The sequence below is a fragment of the Rhagoletis zephyria genome, unplaced genomic scaffold (genome assembly GCF_001687245.7).
Source record: "Rhagoletis zephyria isolate East Lansing unplaced genomic scaffold, Rhagoletis_zephyria_1.1 Rzeph_scaffold_00272, whole genome shotgun sequence".
Taxonomy (NCBI): Eukaryota; Metazoa; Arthropoda; class Insecta; order Diptera; family Tephritidae; genus Rhagoletis; species Rhagoletis zephyria.
In genome coordinates, this window is record NW_016157356.1 from 313,830 (window position 1) to 330,225 (window position 16,396).

At 33.6% G+C, this 16,396-nt stretch overlaps 1 protein-coding gene across 2 annotated transcripts in view; it reads right to left on the bottom strand.

The window, feature by feature from the left end:
- Window positions 1-15,229, bottom strand: part of LOC108358593 (ATP-binding cassette sub-family G member 4) — a 199,732-nt gene extending 184,503 nt beyond the window's left edge. For both annotated transcript variants that reach the window (XM_017610015.1, XM_017610014.1), the window contains exon 1: window positions 14,379-15,229. The gene's annotated coding sequence lies outside the window, so the exon portion shown is untranslated. The remainder of the gene's footprint in view (window positions 1-14,378) is intronic.
- Window positions 15,230-16,396: the final 1,167 nt, after the last annotated feature.

Consider the following 16,396-nt stretch of genomic DNA (forward strand, 5'->3'; position numbering starts at 1 on the left):
ACCGAAATTTTTTTCAAGTATTGGGTACCGAGAACTCAGCACATCACTACTCAGAATGTCGCCTGAATAATTTTAATGACATTTGTTAACGTGGAGCTATTTGTGAACCAAATGAAAAAAGTGGCGCATTTTAGGAGCTGGTGTAGTTTTCGTACTAATCTCAATGAATAAATAGTACCAAAATGTCAAAGGTAGAATTTTGATTTGAAAGAAATACTGGTGGAATAACAAATACACCAAAACGTTCTTTTTTATTCAATCTAATCAGATTTGTACCAAAATCCATAAATTTACACCAATTTATACACCAGTGTGCTACTTGAGTAATAGGGGCGTTACTTTTACATTTCTATGTGAGACTGCATTTTCAACAAATGCTTACATAAACAAGTAATTTTTAAGCAAAAAACAAAACCGAGTTCAATTCCCATCTAAGAATTTAAGGTTATCGTTAATCTATTCATGATCCAATGATCGGATTTAAACCAAATAAGACCACCTGTCAGATAACACCTTTCCTTTAAAAAGAATTATAGTAATCGGTTAACGTGGTCCAAAGTTATGCGGCAACATACATAGAAAAAAATAATAATAAAATATTCCGACGAATTGATAACCTTCTTTTTGTGAAGTCCGTTAAAAACAAATACACCATCACGCTTTCAGCGTCAAATGATTTCAGGGTAAAATTGTCAAGGCTTCCAATAAACTTAAAGGAAATAATGAAACCATCAAAACAATTTCAGTCCTCACATTAAAGCTAAAGGAGCATAAAGTTTGCATTGCATTTTCGTTTTTTGCGTAGACATTTGAAGAGTAGGGGTGCCGCGAATTTTTTTTAGCACAACAAGGGTGCCGAGGTGAAAAAAGGTTGGGAACCCCTGCCTTAACGTGCATATGTATGCATATGTATATACAAGGTGGCCAAATAAGACCTACCATCCATAGTTCATAGCAGGGTTGTTGCTGGGTATTCGCATTCGCAACCGCAGAGCTTTCGCATTAATTTTAACATTCGCATTCGCAATAATCAATGCGGAGCTTTGCGAATGCGGATGTTTTGCAAGTGCACCGATAAATATGGCAAATGAAATGACAAATTGCAGCCAATATTTTTGCCTGTGGTCGTGGGAGTATTTGCGTAACAAAACTGGTCAAATGTCACACTTATCACCTTTGATAAAAAAAAATGTCTTTAAACATATCTATTATTTCTTAAGCTATATAACCGAGCTATCAATGGGCAGTCATACAAGTTTCAACTTCTACTTGACCCTTGTCGCACGTCAAAGAGAACATAGTTTTTTAACAATTTTTTTTTCTGTGCTTTAAATACCTGCATTAGTTTCTTTCTTTATTATGATTTTTTTGGACCAACCTTAAAAAAAACTACTAGACACAAAGGAAGAAAGTGTGCACTGTAATTCTTAACCAAACTTTCGTGATTTGCTTTGTTTTTTTGCATATATTCGTTTCAATAATTTCAAAGGGAACTCTTTGGGGAATTTATTTTTAGCAAAAATTTTAAAAACAGTAATTTTGTTTAATTGTCGGGCAATATTTTTTTTCATAGGGATATACATTGGATCCTTTGCTAAAAACTTCTGTGGTAAAACTGTCCCTTCTTTGCTATTTAAAATCAAAGAGTAAACTCCTTCAATATTTATTTCCAGCAGAAATGATCAACGTCTGGCTATAAAGAGAATCGATAATAAAAAAACTATAGGTCTGACCTTTAATAAGATAAGAATTACGTAGCTCTCTGAGATTCAAATGCTTATAAAAAAACAGGGCACTTTTTTTTAAATTACAATATTCGGATCCGATTCGGCTGGCAGCCATGACTTTGAAAACAGAATTTTGTTCAAAATTTTCATTCCTGGAAAATAATAATTTATTTTCCATATCCACCTATTTAGCTTGCTATAAGCACAAATCTTTCAAACAAGTCGCAGAAGAAAATATTAAAAATGAATTACAAAAACTACAATCAAAAAATGCTGATGACGTTACAGGTTCTCCAAATTCTGATAAAGCCAAAGGAATGAGGATGAAGAATTATTTTCAAAAAGCTTTAGAAAAACCTGTCACATCTGGTTTAGCTTGTAACCGCTGTTTAAACAACGATCTCGCCACTATGCTAGATTATAATTGTTTCTTAAAAATACTTGACATCCGCATCCGCGGATGTTAGCTGTTAGATATTCGCATTAAACAAGTTTCCGGATCGTTTGCTGTTGGATATTTTTCACTCGATATCGATTCGAACAGATTAATTGTGGGCTAAAAGAAAAATGACGCTATTTTTTTTTCAAGACAACAGGCTTGTGCGTGAAAATATCTATGACTCATTTCTGGACTTGAATTAATAAGTACAGCTTGTTGAACCTAAGCAAGATATAACGATGCCTACATAATGCGTGATTATGCAGAGATGCCCGTCAATAATAATAATCAGTACACTGTCTATTTCAATAAATATTGCAAAAGTAAGTGCATTACGCATTTAAATTACGAATTTTCTTGATAATTTGCGATTCTCGCCACCATCTTTCCATGCAGCTGCATCTGGTTGTGTGAAGCATGTCAGTCTATAGTCCTGGAATTAATATTCTTCTCGGGCATGTTATTTAGCGACAGCACAAGGGCGGATGCTCTCATTGTCAATGGAGCATTAGAAAGTTGATAATAAATTTAAGAACAAGTTCGGCCCAAATAGTTAATAGCTTAGTTTAGATCCATTGTACATAGATTAACGAAAAAAAATATTAGCACGAGATCGTTCTAGAAGTCGACTTTTCCTTCAGCGTATTAGCCTTGGGCTTGTGACATTCATATGCATATGCATTTGTATGTATGTATGTATGTATGTACACACACATTGTTCATATATGTATGTAAGTATATTTTTAATACAAGCACATGCATGCATGCATATATGCATATGTAAGTATGTATATACATATGTATGTACAACTAATACAGTGGTCGTCCAGTATGTATAACGAATGCCTATATAACGAACGCTCCAAAAAAACTAATGCCTTTTTCAAATGTATTGATTACTCTAAATCAGAGCTTCTTAAATTGGGTTCCGCAGAACCCAAGGGTTCCGTAGAAAAGTCACCGGGGTTCCCCGAAATTAATTTTGGTATGAATAAGCACGGCGGTCGGTTTGAGTTGCACAGAAAGAAAAGTTCTATAAACAGCTTGACCGAGACGCAATTACCTATTTTCAAGTATGCATATGTATGTACTTACTCGTAGTTGGTATGATTTCCGTACGGAGTGCCATACCTACATATGCAAGAGCGTTGTGCTTGCGCTTGACAGCTTGTTTTTTTTCTGACGAGTAGTGTTGTTGGCCGCTGTATCCAAAGGGTTATAAACAACCTTATACAAGGAATGCGATGAATTGCGAACGAGATGTGAATTGTTATATCTGGGCAAATGGTAAATCACCTGAAATATTTGTCAGATTATTTTTCGGACGGTAGTAGTAATATCGGTTTGGTACAAAATCCATTTACGAAGCATTCATAGATCTTCAGAGTGCTTCGACATTGAAACACACATTTGAATCTGTGAAATCTCTGAAAAAGTCTTGGGTTAATGTTTATACCGGGAACAGACATCGGGTATTTCTTCGAAGCATTTTCAAAATACCATATGCCTGTCACCAAACATTAGCCGTGTTTTTTTACACGCATATTCATCTACGCTTAATGTAGTAATTTTGATTTTACCAACAACTATTCATAAGCACACAAAGTTTGTCGCTCACAGCTCCATACAAATTTTAAGCGCAGATATGTATGCGGGTAAAAAAAACACCCCTATTATAATATTCTTCAAAAGACTACGAGAGCAACCTTGAACTTTTTGTAGAAAGAATACAACTTTCCGAAGGTTGTAAATTTGGGGTATTCTCATTATGCATGGGCATTTCGCATTGCACATATCCAAAAATGACAGATGTCAGCTGCTCATTTATCAAAAAAAAACATTGCTTCCTTCTGTCACAACATACTCTGCCAACAGGGTTTTCAGCTTACACTTATACAAAAAACAAATTCAGGTCGAAATTGGATGCTACCCCAGAAATGCACATACAGCTTTCAGACATTATATCGAACTTCTAATTTTTAGAATAATTAATAACAATTTCATTCTTCTCATTAAAATTTAAAGTATGTATACTATTTGTAGCAACATAATTTTGTGTCTTATAAAAAGATTGTTGTATGTTGGCATCTTTAGTTATTGAAATATCGGAGTTTTCGTATTTCTGAAATCTACCGTTATATGGTAAGTGGTAGTAATTTTAGTCTGATTTCAACAATTTTCAACTTATTACGTTTTGCGTCAAGGTTGCTAAATGTGCCGAGTTTGGTAGAAATTGATAAACCGGCTACCGAGAAACACATTTGCAGGCGCAAGTGGGCGGTGCCACGCCCATATTCCAAAAATTCCCCTAAATATATATCATTGCATATATCGATTTTGAGTAAATTAACTTAAATACTTACCAATTTATCGTAGTTTTCGAATTTCAGAAAATTACCGTTATATCGGAGGTGGGCGTGGTTCTTATCTGATTTCAAAAATTTTCAACGGGTTTCTTAGTGGGAAATGTTCGCACCAAGTTTGGAGGGAATTGGTAAAGGGACTACAGAAATACAGCATTTCATCATAAGTGAGCGGGGACACGCCGTTTGCAAAAATTTCATAGCTGTATTAATTTACGCCAAAACTCTACTTCAAGTACCAACTTTCAACAGTTTGGGTCCAGTATTTGCGGAAATATCTTAGTTTTTGCATATTTCGAAAGTACTGTTATATGCCAGATTTTTCCCATTTTCAATCCCAACCTTCCTTGGATAAAGGGCAACCTACTTACCAAATTTCGGTGACATATATCCATTTTTGCTCGAGTTATCGTGTACAAGGCGAGACGGACGAACGGACGGACGGACAGACAGACATCGCTTAATCGTTTTCTCTTTTCATTCTGAGCATTTATGTATACATTTGTCCATATCTGCCCACTCTGTACATACGAGGGTGATTGACTAGGTTTTTCCAAACCGGTTAACCGTTTTTTTACACATTTTTGGGCTGTTTTTCTTTGGAATCGTGATTTTTCGAATATCGAATAAACCGGGTTTTTCATATAGAATATTAATGCAACTCATCTTAAAATTCTTTGCACATGTAATTTATAGAAATCACAAAAATAACTTTTCTACCAATTTTGCTCTTAAACACAATCAAGTTCCCTTCACAGATTCTTTCGCTTTACAATCAAGATCAACAGATCATTCTGAATCAACTACAGAACATTTCGTTTGGCTGCATTCGCGTTTAAAACAAGTGCTTGAATACCCTTAAGCAAAAATACAGCTAGTTATGTATGCGGAAGATGCGCTTTGTCAACTAAATTTATTAAAGATGCGATTATTTAAAATATCTGCAGATTTACCATATTAGAGAGTTTTTTTTTTATTTCGTTTTTATTTTTTGCTGTGTGCTGTTAAATTAAAATTTTCAAACAAATTGAATAAAACTTTGTCAAACAAAACTATGCAGTTAAGCAAAATTCAGCTTAAAGTAATTTTTCGTAAAAACTGTGTGGATTCGATTCACGAAATGATTTAATAAAAGGTATTGAAAATCTGGAGATTTTTCAGCAAACAATTGATTGAAGAATATATTTAGAAAACACTCACAAAAAACCAAACTAAGAAAAAATCAGTTCCTCCCAGAACTTTAAAATATTTATTAGATATAGTGTTTGCTTTACTATTAATCCAAATACTAGTAACTTTTAAGTTATTGCATTTAATTGTCTTGTAAATTAAAGCCATAATACCCCATTTTTGACGTCCGTAAACCAAGCTGACCCAAGTCGCCAAAAATCAATAAAAATTATCTAGGAATTAGGTGTCTTTTAGGTGTTAATGGGGACCTCCAAAATTAATTTAGGTGCTCCGTTGGTTTCCGAGAAATTCGAAAAAATGTGGTTTTCATTTTGGTTTTCAATTTTCCAAATATATGCTGGAATTAAGTGTTCTTCAACGCCACAAAAACTAATTTAGTAGATTCATTGGTTTCCGAGAAACTCGCAAAAATGTGGTTTACGTTAACCTAGCTAGAATTTGGTTCTAAATTTTCCAAATGCATGCTGGAATTAGGTGTTCTTCAACGCCACTAAAACTAATTTAGTAGCTCCATTGGTTTCCGAGAAATTCGCAAAAATGTGTGTTTTCAGCTAGCTTAGCGCTGTTAACCCAGCTGAACAATCTTTAAATTATTGTTTCACATTTTCGATATTCATATATGCAGGAATTGGGTGGCTTTTAGGTGTTCTTCAACGCCACCAAAACTAATTTAGTAGCTCCATTTGTGTCCGAGAAATTTTCAAAAATGTGTGTTTTCAGCTAGCTTCGCGCTGTTAACCTAGCTGAACAGTCTTTAAATTTTTGTTTTAAATTTTCAGAATACATATAAATATGCAAGAATTAGGTGTCTTTTAGGTGTTCTTCAAAGCCACTAAAACTAATTTAGTAGCTCCATTGGTTTCCGAGAAATTCCCAAAAATGTGTGCTTCCAGCTAGCTTAGCGCTGTTAACCCAGCTGAACAGTCTTTAAATTTGTTTTAAATTTTCGAAATACATATGTGCAGGAATTAGGTGTCTTTTAGGTGTTCTTCAATGCCGCTAAAACTTACTAGGTTTACATAATCCTAGCTGACCAACACAGGGAAAATTTTCCAATATGGAACCCGGCTTTAAAAAAAAATGAGGATGTTTAGAGCGGCTTTTTGTGATTGTAAATCTGACCCCTCCCTCCCTTCCCCCCCGGAGGCTTATAGTTTTTAAGAAAATTGAATTTTAAGTTGTAAAATGTCAACTTCAACCTCACTTTTTGCTTTGCAAACCAATTGAACTAAAATGTTGGTGCTGCCACACAACAAAAAATGCCCAAAAAAGGCACTGAAAACGAGAAACTATAAAAACGGACATTATAATTTATTTCTTTTTTTAAATTTAATATCGATGTATTGATAAAAAAAAAGTTATTCATTCTAAAATCGAGCGATTTTGTAATAAAAATTTTAACTTTTAGTTATTTATCGAAGTATTGATTTTTATGAATTATTTTCTGCGTAGGCGCCCTTCGGCCGCGCTTTAGGATTATAGCCCTTACCAAATAGAATTCTCCTTTTGGTGTGCACCAACTGGGGCTACCGCCCCAGTGATGTAGCCTTGGGGAAAGGATGAGGTAACTATAATTCCCTTCCTGTAGGGTCTTATAAAAATGTCGTGTATATAAAAATGCGTGAAATGCATCAAAAGAAAGTGCGAAAAGAAAGCAAGTGTTTTTTGCAAATAACTGAATGTCTTATACAAATTCACAAGATATGTATATCAAACGAAAGATGTTTAAAATACCTTTCGAACGTGGTCCCTTATTTTTTAAACGGTTAATTGGTTTCCAAGATGTTAACAGTTTTCGAAATCCAATCCAATCCAAATATTGTACACTTAAAGCGCAGTTAGTCAACGACGTAGCGTAAACGTAGGTTGACGTGCGTAGCAGCATATCAAATTTACTGTTGATAGAGAGAGAGAGAAGCAATGGCAACGTCACCGCCATGCGGTGGTGAGTTTTCGTTAACACGCGAATCCCATAAGGTAGATCGTGTCTGCGTCAACCTACGTCTACGTTACGTCGTTGACTGTTTGAGCTTTTATACCCCGTAATTATACGCACTTATTTGGGGTGTATTTTTTTTAACGTATAGTAGCACACATTTTGTGTTACTGTCAGCCATTTTTATTTCTGCTTGTTTGTGAAATGTGCAAACGTTTGTGAAGACATTTATAAACGCGTTTTACTTAATTAATTAATTAATAATTGTATATTAAAGTATTACAAACGCATGCGAACCTTTTAAGGATAGTATATTTGTGTAAATAAAAGTGATAAGTGTAATGTTATAATAAAATGTAGTGATAGTAGGCGGGATATTTTAACAACAAATAACTTAAGTACTATTAGCAACAACATTGTGAAAGTTATAAGTATAGTTAAAGAAGACCTCCGTTAGTATCCCCACCGAGTTTCATAAAAAAAATCAGCATACTTTACGCGGAATAGCAATTGGTTCCGTAATGGAAATCTCAGCCCCCAACACATTTTTGCGAATTTCTCGAAAACCAATAGAGCACCTAAATTAATTTTGGAGGCCCTAATTAACACCTAAAAGACACCTAATTCCTAAATAATTTTTATTGATTTTTAGCGAGTTGGATCAGCTAGGTTTACGGACGTCCATTTCTTGCTTTTATTTCTGACTTACTGTAAGCGTTATCCAAACGCGCAAGAATAAACACAAATATCTGGTCTAACCGGTTTTTTCTGAATTTAAAATTAAGAAACTGGTTTCTCAAATTGCCTTTTTTCGTATAACTCGAAAACGGCTTTGGGGAAAAAATCGAATAATCGTACTGTGTATAAGTAAAATTCACGATTCGAAAGGGGACTACGCCAGAAGAATTTGCTGATTACGGACTTTTGTTTTTGTGACTGTGGTATCGGATGACCACGCCTATTCCAAAAAGGTGACCTTACATAACCTCAAGAGGTATTATTTTTATGTTGGGTATAGTTACATATGGAGGCCGCTACGGTGTATTGGTTAGCAGTGCGCGCTACCACTCCACAGGGCCTGGGGTCAAGCCCTGGTCAAAGCAACATCGCAAAAAAATATAGAAAAAAGGTTTTTTCTTAACAGCGGTCGCCCCTCGGCAGGCAATGCCAAACCTCCGAGTCTGTTTCTGCCATGAGAAACAGCTTCTCATAAAAATACATTCGCCGTTCGGAGTCGGCGTAAAACTGTAGGTCCCTCCCCTTTGTGTGGCATAATCAAGGCGCACGCCACAAATCAGAGGAGAAGCTCGGCCAAACACTAAAATATGTGTAAGCGGCAATATTATTAGTTACATATGCCAATTTTTTTCTTGGGATGATGTCACTTTTGTGACTAAAGCATAATTTCCAGTTCTCAAAAAAAAACAAAAAATTCATTAAGACACACTCAAAAAATTATAAAAAAATATTCTATTACAATTTTTTAAATCCGTTTGGAACTCTGTGAAAAAATGCTCGTATATTTCATATCGCTAGCTTAGAGTGAAATGTTGCTAAGTCCACTTTTTATGAACAATTAGTTTTTGATGCAGGAAGCAAGGAATATTGAAAATGCACCGTTCCTGAAAGGATCTAACTACTTGTTTTATTTCTACCCGTTTTATTCCGTGATGTGCAAAATTGCTAAGTCCAAAGTAGTCACAGAAAATTTGATAAGTCCAAAAAATATGAATATTTCTTTTTACGCTATCGAATTCGATTTGTATAGAGGGTTTTTGCAACAACATTATTTATGTATATTAGGTTGGGTCGATTTTGTATGGGGGATAATAAAAGGCATTTGACCGTATTGTAATAGTATTATTATGATGTCTTAGGTCTAAGCCAAATGTTATTGCCCAAGAAAGATTAATTTAAAACTTATCTTTAGCCCGAGCAATTGAATCAAAGTGTATGAATTTTGAAAATGAAACTTTGGCTTGTAATATCTATGGAATGCGTTAATTGTTATAAACAGGACGATATATCAAATTAAGGGTTATTAAATTTAGTACCTCACATTTATTTATCATTTTTCAATAAGTCTACAAATTTTAAAGATATTAAAATAAAAAATAAGAAAACTATAATTTTCCCTTATGAATTTTCAATTCTTCATTACTTCAGCAACCAAGTGAAAAATACAAAAAAGTGAGACGAGATTTATTTCAAACGTTTTAATGCTTTCGGATGATTATATAATATTAAAATTACCATGGACTTGGTCACGCCGATTTGGTCAGTTTTCAAGATCGTGGTGAATGAAGTCAAACATGTATTGTCAAAGATTAGGAATCGTTTGATAAGTTAATAGTAGTTGCAAGCATAAATATAAGTATTTGCATACATTAACATAATACAATTAGGGCCCATTTTAAGTCCATTTTCGTGGTTTCTAAATTTGCCGTTATATGAAAGTAGGGGACGTGCAACAAGTGTTTACATAAATATTTTAGTTAATTACATTATGTAAAAAAGTAACTGTAGGTAGGTAAATGCAATACTCTTTAACATATCCTGGAGAATCCTTTTGAGGACTCTGCAATTGAACGATATTGCTTTGCATTCAGCTTGAACGAAAAAAGTCACTCCCTGGCATACTTTTCTGTAATCCGGTTCTTTCATTTAAAGGTTATATATAAAATTGAAGAGATTTTTTTTTAGAAAAAAACTGGAGATCCACTTAAGTTTTTCGATATAACTTTGGTAAATGTTACTCGATCGGCACGTAATAATTACCAAATTGAAGGCGAGACTTGCTATTACTGATTTATGATAATAATATGATGAAAATCATTCAGATTATAAACAAACTAGTAATAGCCCCCCGAAATTCGGGTGAATGCATTAAAGAAATACTTGCAGATACTAAGTATTTAAACTTAAGTAAAAAATAAAACGTGATGTTCATGAATATACCTCATTATTTAGCTCAAAATTTATTTAAAGAACTTCGCGAAAGACAACAATTAATCTTGTATTGCTAGAGACCTGATAACCCAAGATAATTTTGAAGTTATTAAAGGGCTTTACCCTACGCATAGCTTCGTACAGTGGCCCGCTAGAAAACAGTAATTTTTAAGGTATAGTCCAACCTTTCACAATATCCGACCAAGGGCTTTATTAGCCGTAGTCTGAGACGCAATAATCTTTTAAAATTGGCGCCGTTTCATGGTGAAAGGCATTTGGTATCACGCTTTTAAACTAAAGCTTTCTTAACACTTTCAGTACAAAAATTCTACCACTGATTCTACAAATTTTAATATACATAAATATGTATACCGGTATTTTTAGAATTTTGAATTTTACCGTCATCCTGGGCCCTTTAAATTTGTCAGTGATATCCTAGGTGTTTAAAAAAGAAAGTGATCTAAGCTATTTTTATTTTTTGCTTTCGCGAAATAAAATTCGAAATTATGAATAACACGAATCCAGATCAAAATTCCACGGATATTTGGTAAATATTTTTCTATAGATTACACTGCTCACTATTAATTTTTCTGCCAATTTTACTTTTGTGACAAACACGGTAATCGCAATTGCAGCTCGCACTTTAATTTGATATACAACTCAATTCTGTAGCTACACCAGATCGCCCTAACTAAGTCGTATGACTGAGCAATTATATATAGATTATTTTAAAAAAAAAAAAAAATTTTAACAAAATTTTTTGTCATTTTCCTATATTTGCAATTTTTATATTGTGTGCATAAACATAAGTAAACTAGTGTTTCTAGAAGTTGTGAGTGTTCAGTGAAGAGAAGATTTATCCTTAACAGCGGTCGCCCCTCGACAGGCAATGGCAAACCTCCGAGTGTATTTCTGCAAAGAAAAACAGCGTAAAACTGTAAGTCCCTTCCCTTTGTGTGACAACATCAAGGCGCACGCCACAAATCGGAGGAGAAGCTCGACCAAACACTAACATATGTGTAAGCGCCAATCTATTACACAAGGGAACAAAAATAGGAAACTATTTCGTTGCATCAAATGTTAAAGCTGTTTTGGATAGACTTTTTTATGGTGATTACGAATCCGTAAGTATAAAGTCTCCATCAGCTATAGATTTGGAAAAAAACGAGGTCAAAGTGTAAAAAAATCGCGTTTTTTGCAATATTTAAGAAGCCATAGCAAAGAAACTAAAGGTGATATTTGGCTTAAATTAAATCTAGAAGTCTCGAGTACTATCTCTGAAAATACCATCCCTGCACGTTGAATTGATGGTCACTTATAGTAATCAGCATAAAGTCTATCAAAAACAGCTTTAACATTTGATGCAACAAAATCACTGTTCACTTGTTTTATTTTTTTTTTAAAAGAACCTAAACAATTTGTTCTAACAAATGTACCTACGAGATGGATTTTTCGTATTGTACATATTGGAAAAATTTATGGAAAATTAGCTAAGTCCAACAAAAAAAATTTAAGAAAAAAGTAGAAAATTTGCTAAGTCACAAAATTATCTACAAAATTTGTAAAAAAGCAGACTTTATTATTTTTTTTTTAATAAAGGGTAAATGAAAAACGCGAAACATTGCATTCAAAGTTTTGCAAAATACTTAAAGAAAATTACTTAGCAACGTTTTTTGTGTCTCCTGTACAATTGAAAAAAATGGACTTAGCAACTTTGCACTCTAAGCTAGCGAATATTCTTTAAGAAAATTCGCATCACCGGCAAAGTACTTTTTCACTCGAGAAAAATAATGAAACATATTTCTTGTAATTTTTCTTGAGCTTGAGCTTGACTTTCACCTTTTTTTAATACATATAAAACAATATATTAATATTAGAGAGCCAGTTGCTGTCGAAATTTGACAGTTTTTCTAGTATTTAAGAGCCTTGGAGAGGTTTTCTAACTTAACACGTTGCAAAACTTATAAGGTACAAAGCAACCTACCGGAAAATTTTCTGCTTTGGGTGAAAATTTCTCAATTGAACGGCGGATTTCAGTCAAGTTGGAATTTTTGCGTGTAAATTTGTGAGTATAGAGGTTTATATGTAGATGTGAAGGGATTCTGAGAATTTTTTTTGAAAAATTTTAATTTTTAAAGTTTTTATAAGCAATTACATTTTTAACCAATCTTTTTTTCAAAACTCATTTTCTCTTAAAGTATTTGACGAAAGTTGGAGATTTTTTTTTGTAAGCGTAGTAACTGGAGCTTTTAAAAAAAATATTTTTATAATTTTGAAAAAAAAATTTATTAAAACATTATAAATATTCAAGTTGCATTAAAAATATGTTCTCAATGAGTGTTTTCCATTTGGTTTTATTTTCGAAAACTGTGTTTATTGAAGAAAATACGCTACATGAGCTACGCCCATGAACCTCATAAAGTAATAATATCATTTATGGTATTTTAAGGGGTTTTTAGGTTAAGTTTACATGGGAGGTATGTCTTACAAAAATTCAAAATTGTTAAAATCTATTTGCATGTGAAACCTTTTTCCATACAAAACAAGCGCTTGAATAGCAGCTTTTCGAAACGTTCGCCTAACTCAGCAGCACAAACGCTGGTTACTAGGCCCTGCAAAGGATGGATCAACGCTTGGAGAACCAAACAAATTTATTATGAAAGAAAGTTGCAAAAATTTTTTTTTTCTATATTTCACATGGCATGCTTTGATTAAAACGAAAATATCTATTTTGACACTTTCGATATCATAAGCAACAACAAAATACACAAAAATTTTGTTTTTGCTCTAATGCTACTACCTATCTACCTGTTTGAAAAGCCTTGGCTGTACAGATTACCAGTATCTCACTAGAACAAAATTTGTATTCATTTTTACTATGGCAGTATAGTAAGTTTAAAACTTTAAAGCCCTTTTTCTCCTTTTTTGGGTTATAACACTATTGAAGTAAATGAGCGATATGCATACACATATAGGCTGACTTCCAAAACGTGAATTGCTTTGCATACGTACAAAGTATAATGTTCCATAACGCCGAACTACAAAATAGCGACAATGTATACTTTTCCAAAACGCATCCGAAAAGTTATCGAAATGCATCGCTGAAGCAATCAGCGCATCAGAAACAAAGTTGATGCTTCGTTTGTTTTTGGTTACCATTGGTGTTTTAAAAATGGAATATTCAGAAAAATTGTTCATTGTTATATTGAATATTTAAAATATGCAATGTATGTATATGGTTGCAATGATTCGCAACTCTGCATAAAAAACAGTTTGAATACCGCAGTATAACAGTATCCAAACATTGTATTGATACGTTTTCGAAGTCAGCCATACTTTTTAAAACCTAAAAATTATCGTGAAAGGATTTACTTTAATTAATTTTTAATATGAATAGATAATTCGGCCTACATTGCATGGCTAAATCTTGCATCATCTTATGTACGATATCTTGGCTGAGTTCCAAGTTGGCAAAGCAATCAGCCTCTTTTATTTCTAAGCTATAACTGATGGAAATGTCCAATATGCGCAACCATGTTCAAAGGCCGAATTGGAACTTAGTTGCGCAAATTTGTCATTTCCATCAGTTATAGTTTAGAAATAAAAGAGGCCGATGCTTTGCAATATACCAACTTGGAACTCAGCCCTTCTTACTCATCAAACTGCATATTATGCATAAAATGTGCATCAGTACATGTTTTATATATGTGAACCTATGTATGTATATATACGCTTTTATTACCCAACAGAGGGATCAATATAAGAAAACGAACCTTTTATGCTGCTCTTTCTGTTCCTATGTATTTATTTGGTTTCTCTTTGGCTTGACGCTGCTAATTTCCACTAGTTGACCTTTGTGTACAACAATTTCTTCAGCTCCGGTCGTTGCGTTATTTTTATTTTCTGTTAATACGAGTAAAATTCTCCGTATGTTTTCTAAGTTTTTGTTTTATAATTTGTGCGCGTAATTTTTGTTCGAAGACGTTTTGCAGATATGTAAATATGGATAAACAATGGCAAAGTACACAATTCATGAATAAAAAGTGATGGGAAGATACTTCAAAACTTCACTTAATACGTTTTTCGATTAAATACATACATCTATACCGTATAAACAAAAGAAAGTTTATGAGCTCCTTTTGTTTATTTTAATTAATTTGTGGATTTTTGCCAATTTTCTAACAAAATCTTAACAACCTGCTCCGTGTATTAAATATGTTAGTACATATGCATGTATGAACATGTGTGGACTGAGCTTCAAAATACTGTCAGTTTATTTGGATAATTGAAATTTGTTTTTCTGATCACTTTTCTAACTGTTTTATTTCTTTACTTTGTTTTTAGCTTTTGCTCTTCTTTTCTTTAATTTCTTCCACCAACTTGGAATATGTTTCTCTCAATTACTCATGATTTTCCTTGAACTCAATTGCTTGATTTTTAATTTTGCATTGGAAACTTATTTCGCTTTTGGTGACTTAAGTTATTCCATTTCTTGCGTTCAACTTTAAACACTTCAATATTAATTATTTAAACACAATTCAACAGTTGCTTGAATCGACCACGCCGTACTCCACATGTTAACACGCCGTTCGCTTTTGCTAGACTGCAGAACAACCCAGCCAGTTCTCTTATAGACATTCGAAATCTCGCCTGCTCATTCCACCAACGTTCGTTGTGCTCCTCGTGAAACAATTCCTCCGGTCAATAACATTTCGTTTTCTCACAATTCGATTTCGCTGTTTCATGCGACTTGCATTGTACACACAATATATGGGTATGCGCATTAGGGTGGTGCAAAATAAGTAAAGTCGGAATTTTATTGTTCTCACAACCTAGGATTGTTCTATATTTTGAAATTAAAAATATTTTGAGGTCGCTCAAAGCGCTCAAAGTTTTCCATGGGAAAAACAACTTTTCGTAGAAATGGTATAGAATTCTTGAAAATCAACTTTTTTCGATCGGAAAACTCTTGTTCTCTTCAGGAGACTTCCAATAACAATACCCAATTGTTTATTTAACCATTTTTTAATACCAAAGATTTTTTATTTATCCCCTCATTGCATTTTCTGTCCTTTTATGGGAGTTTTGGCGGACCTATAAAATATAGTTACAATGAAAGAATAGTTAAATAAATAATTGGGTATTATTATAGGGAATCTCCTGAAGGGAAGCAGAGTTTTCCCATCGGAAAATATTATATACCATGTCTACGTAAAGTTGTATTTTCCACATAAAATGCATGGAAAACTTGAGCGTGTTGAGCGACCTCTAAAAATTGTATGATTTCAAAATAAAAAAATATATGTAGGTATGTTTTTTCGTTATCGAACAATCCTAGGGGGTGAGAGCATAAAAATGCCGACTTTACTTTTTCACATGCATTTTTGGAGCACCCTAATGTACATACATATGTAGGTATTTGTGGATCTTTCTTGCGCTCACCACTTTTTAACTGACTCATTGAATTTGTTATGTGCAACGCTGTTTACTCTAGCGCTGAAAAAATAAAACCGCTAAAAAAATCGAAGAATTTTAATGCATTTTTCCAAAGAGAGATTGGTGTTAATCTTTATTATTCTTGAAGTACAATACCGGCGAACGGCAAACTTCCTGCCGTCCCTAAATTGGCGCGTCAAGCGCCAAACAATTGTCAAAAATCCTCACGCCCGTATAATTTGTATGGGGCATCCCCAATAACGGGGCGCTAGCGCAGAGCAAATGGAATTTTCATTTTTGACAGGGCGTTACTTGTTGAAGTTGGATGCAGAAGATGGAAAGAAATAGAAAGAAC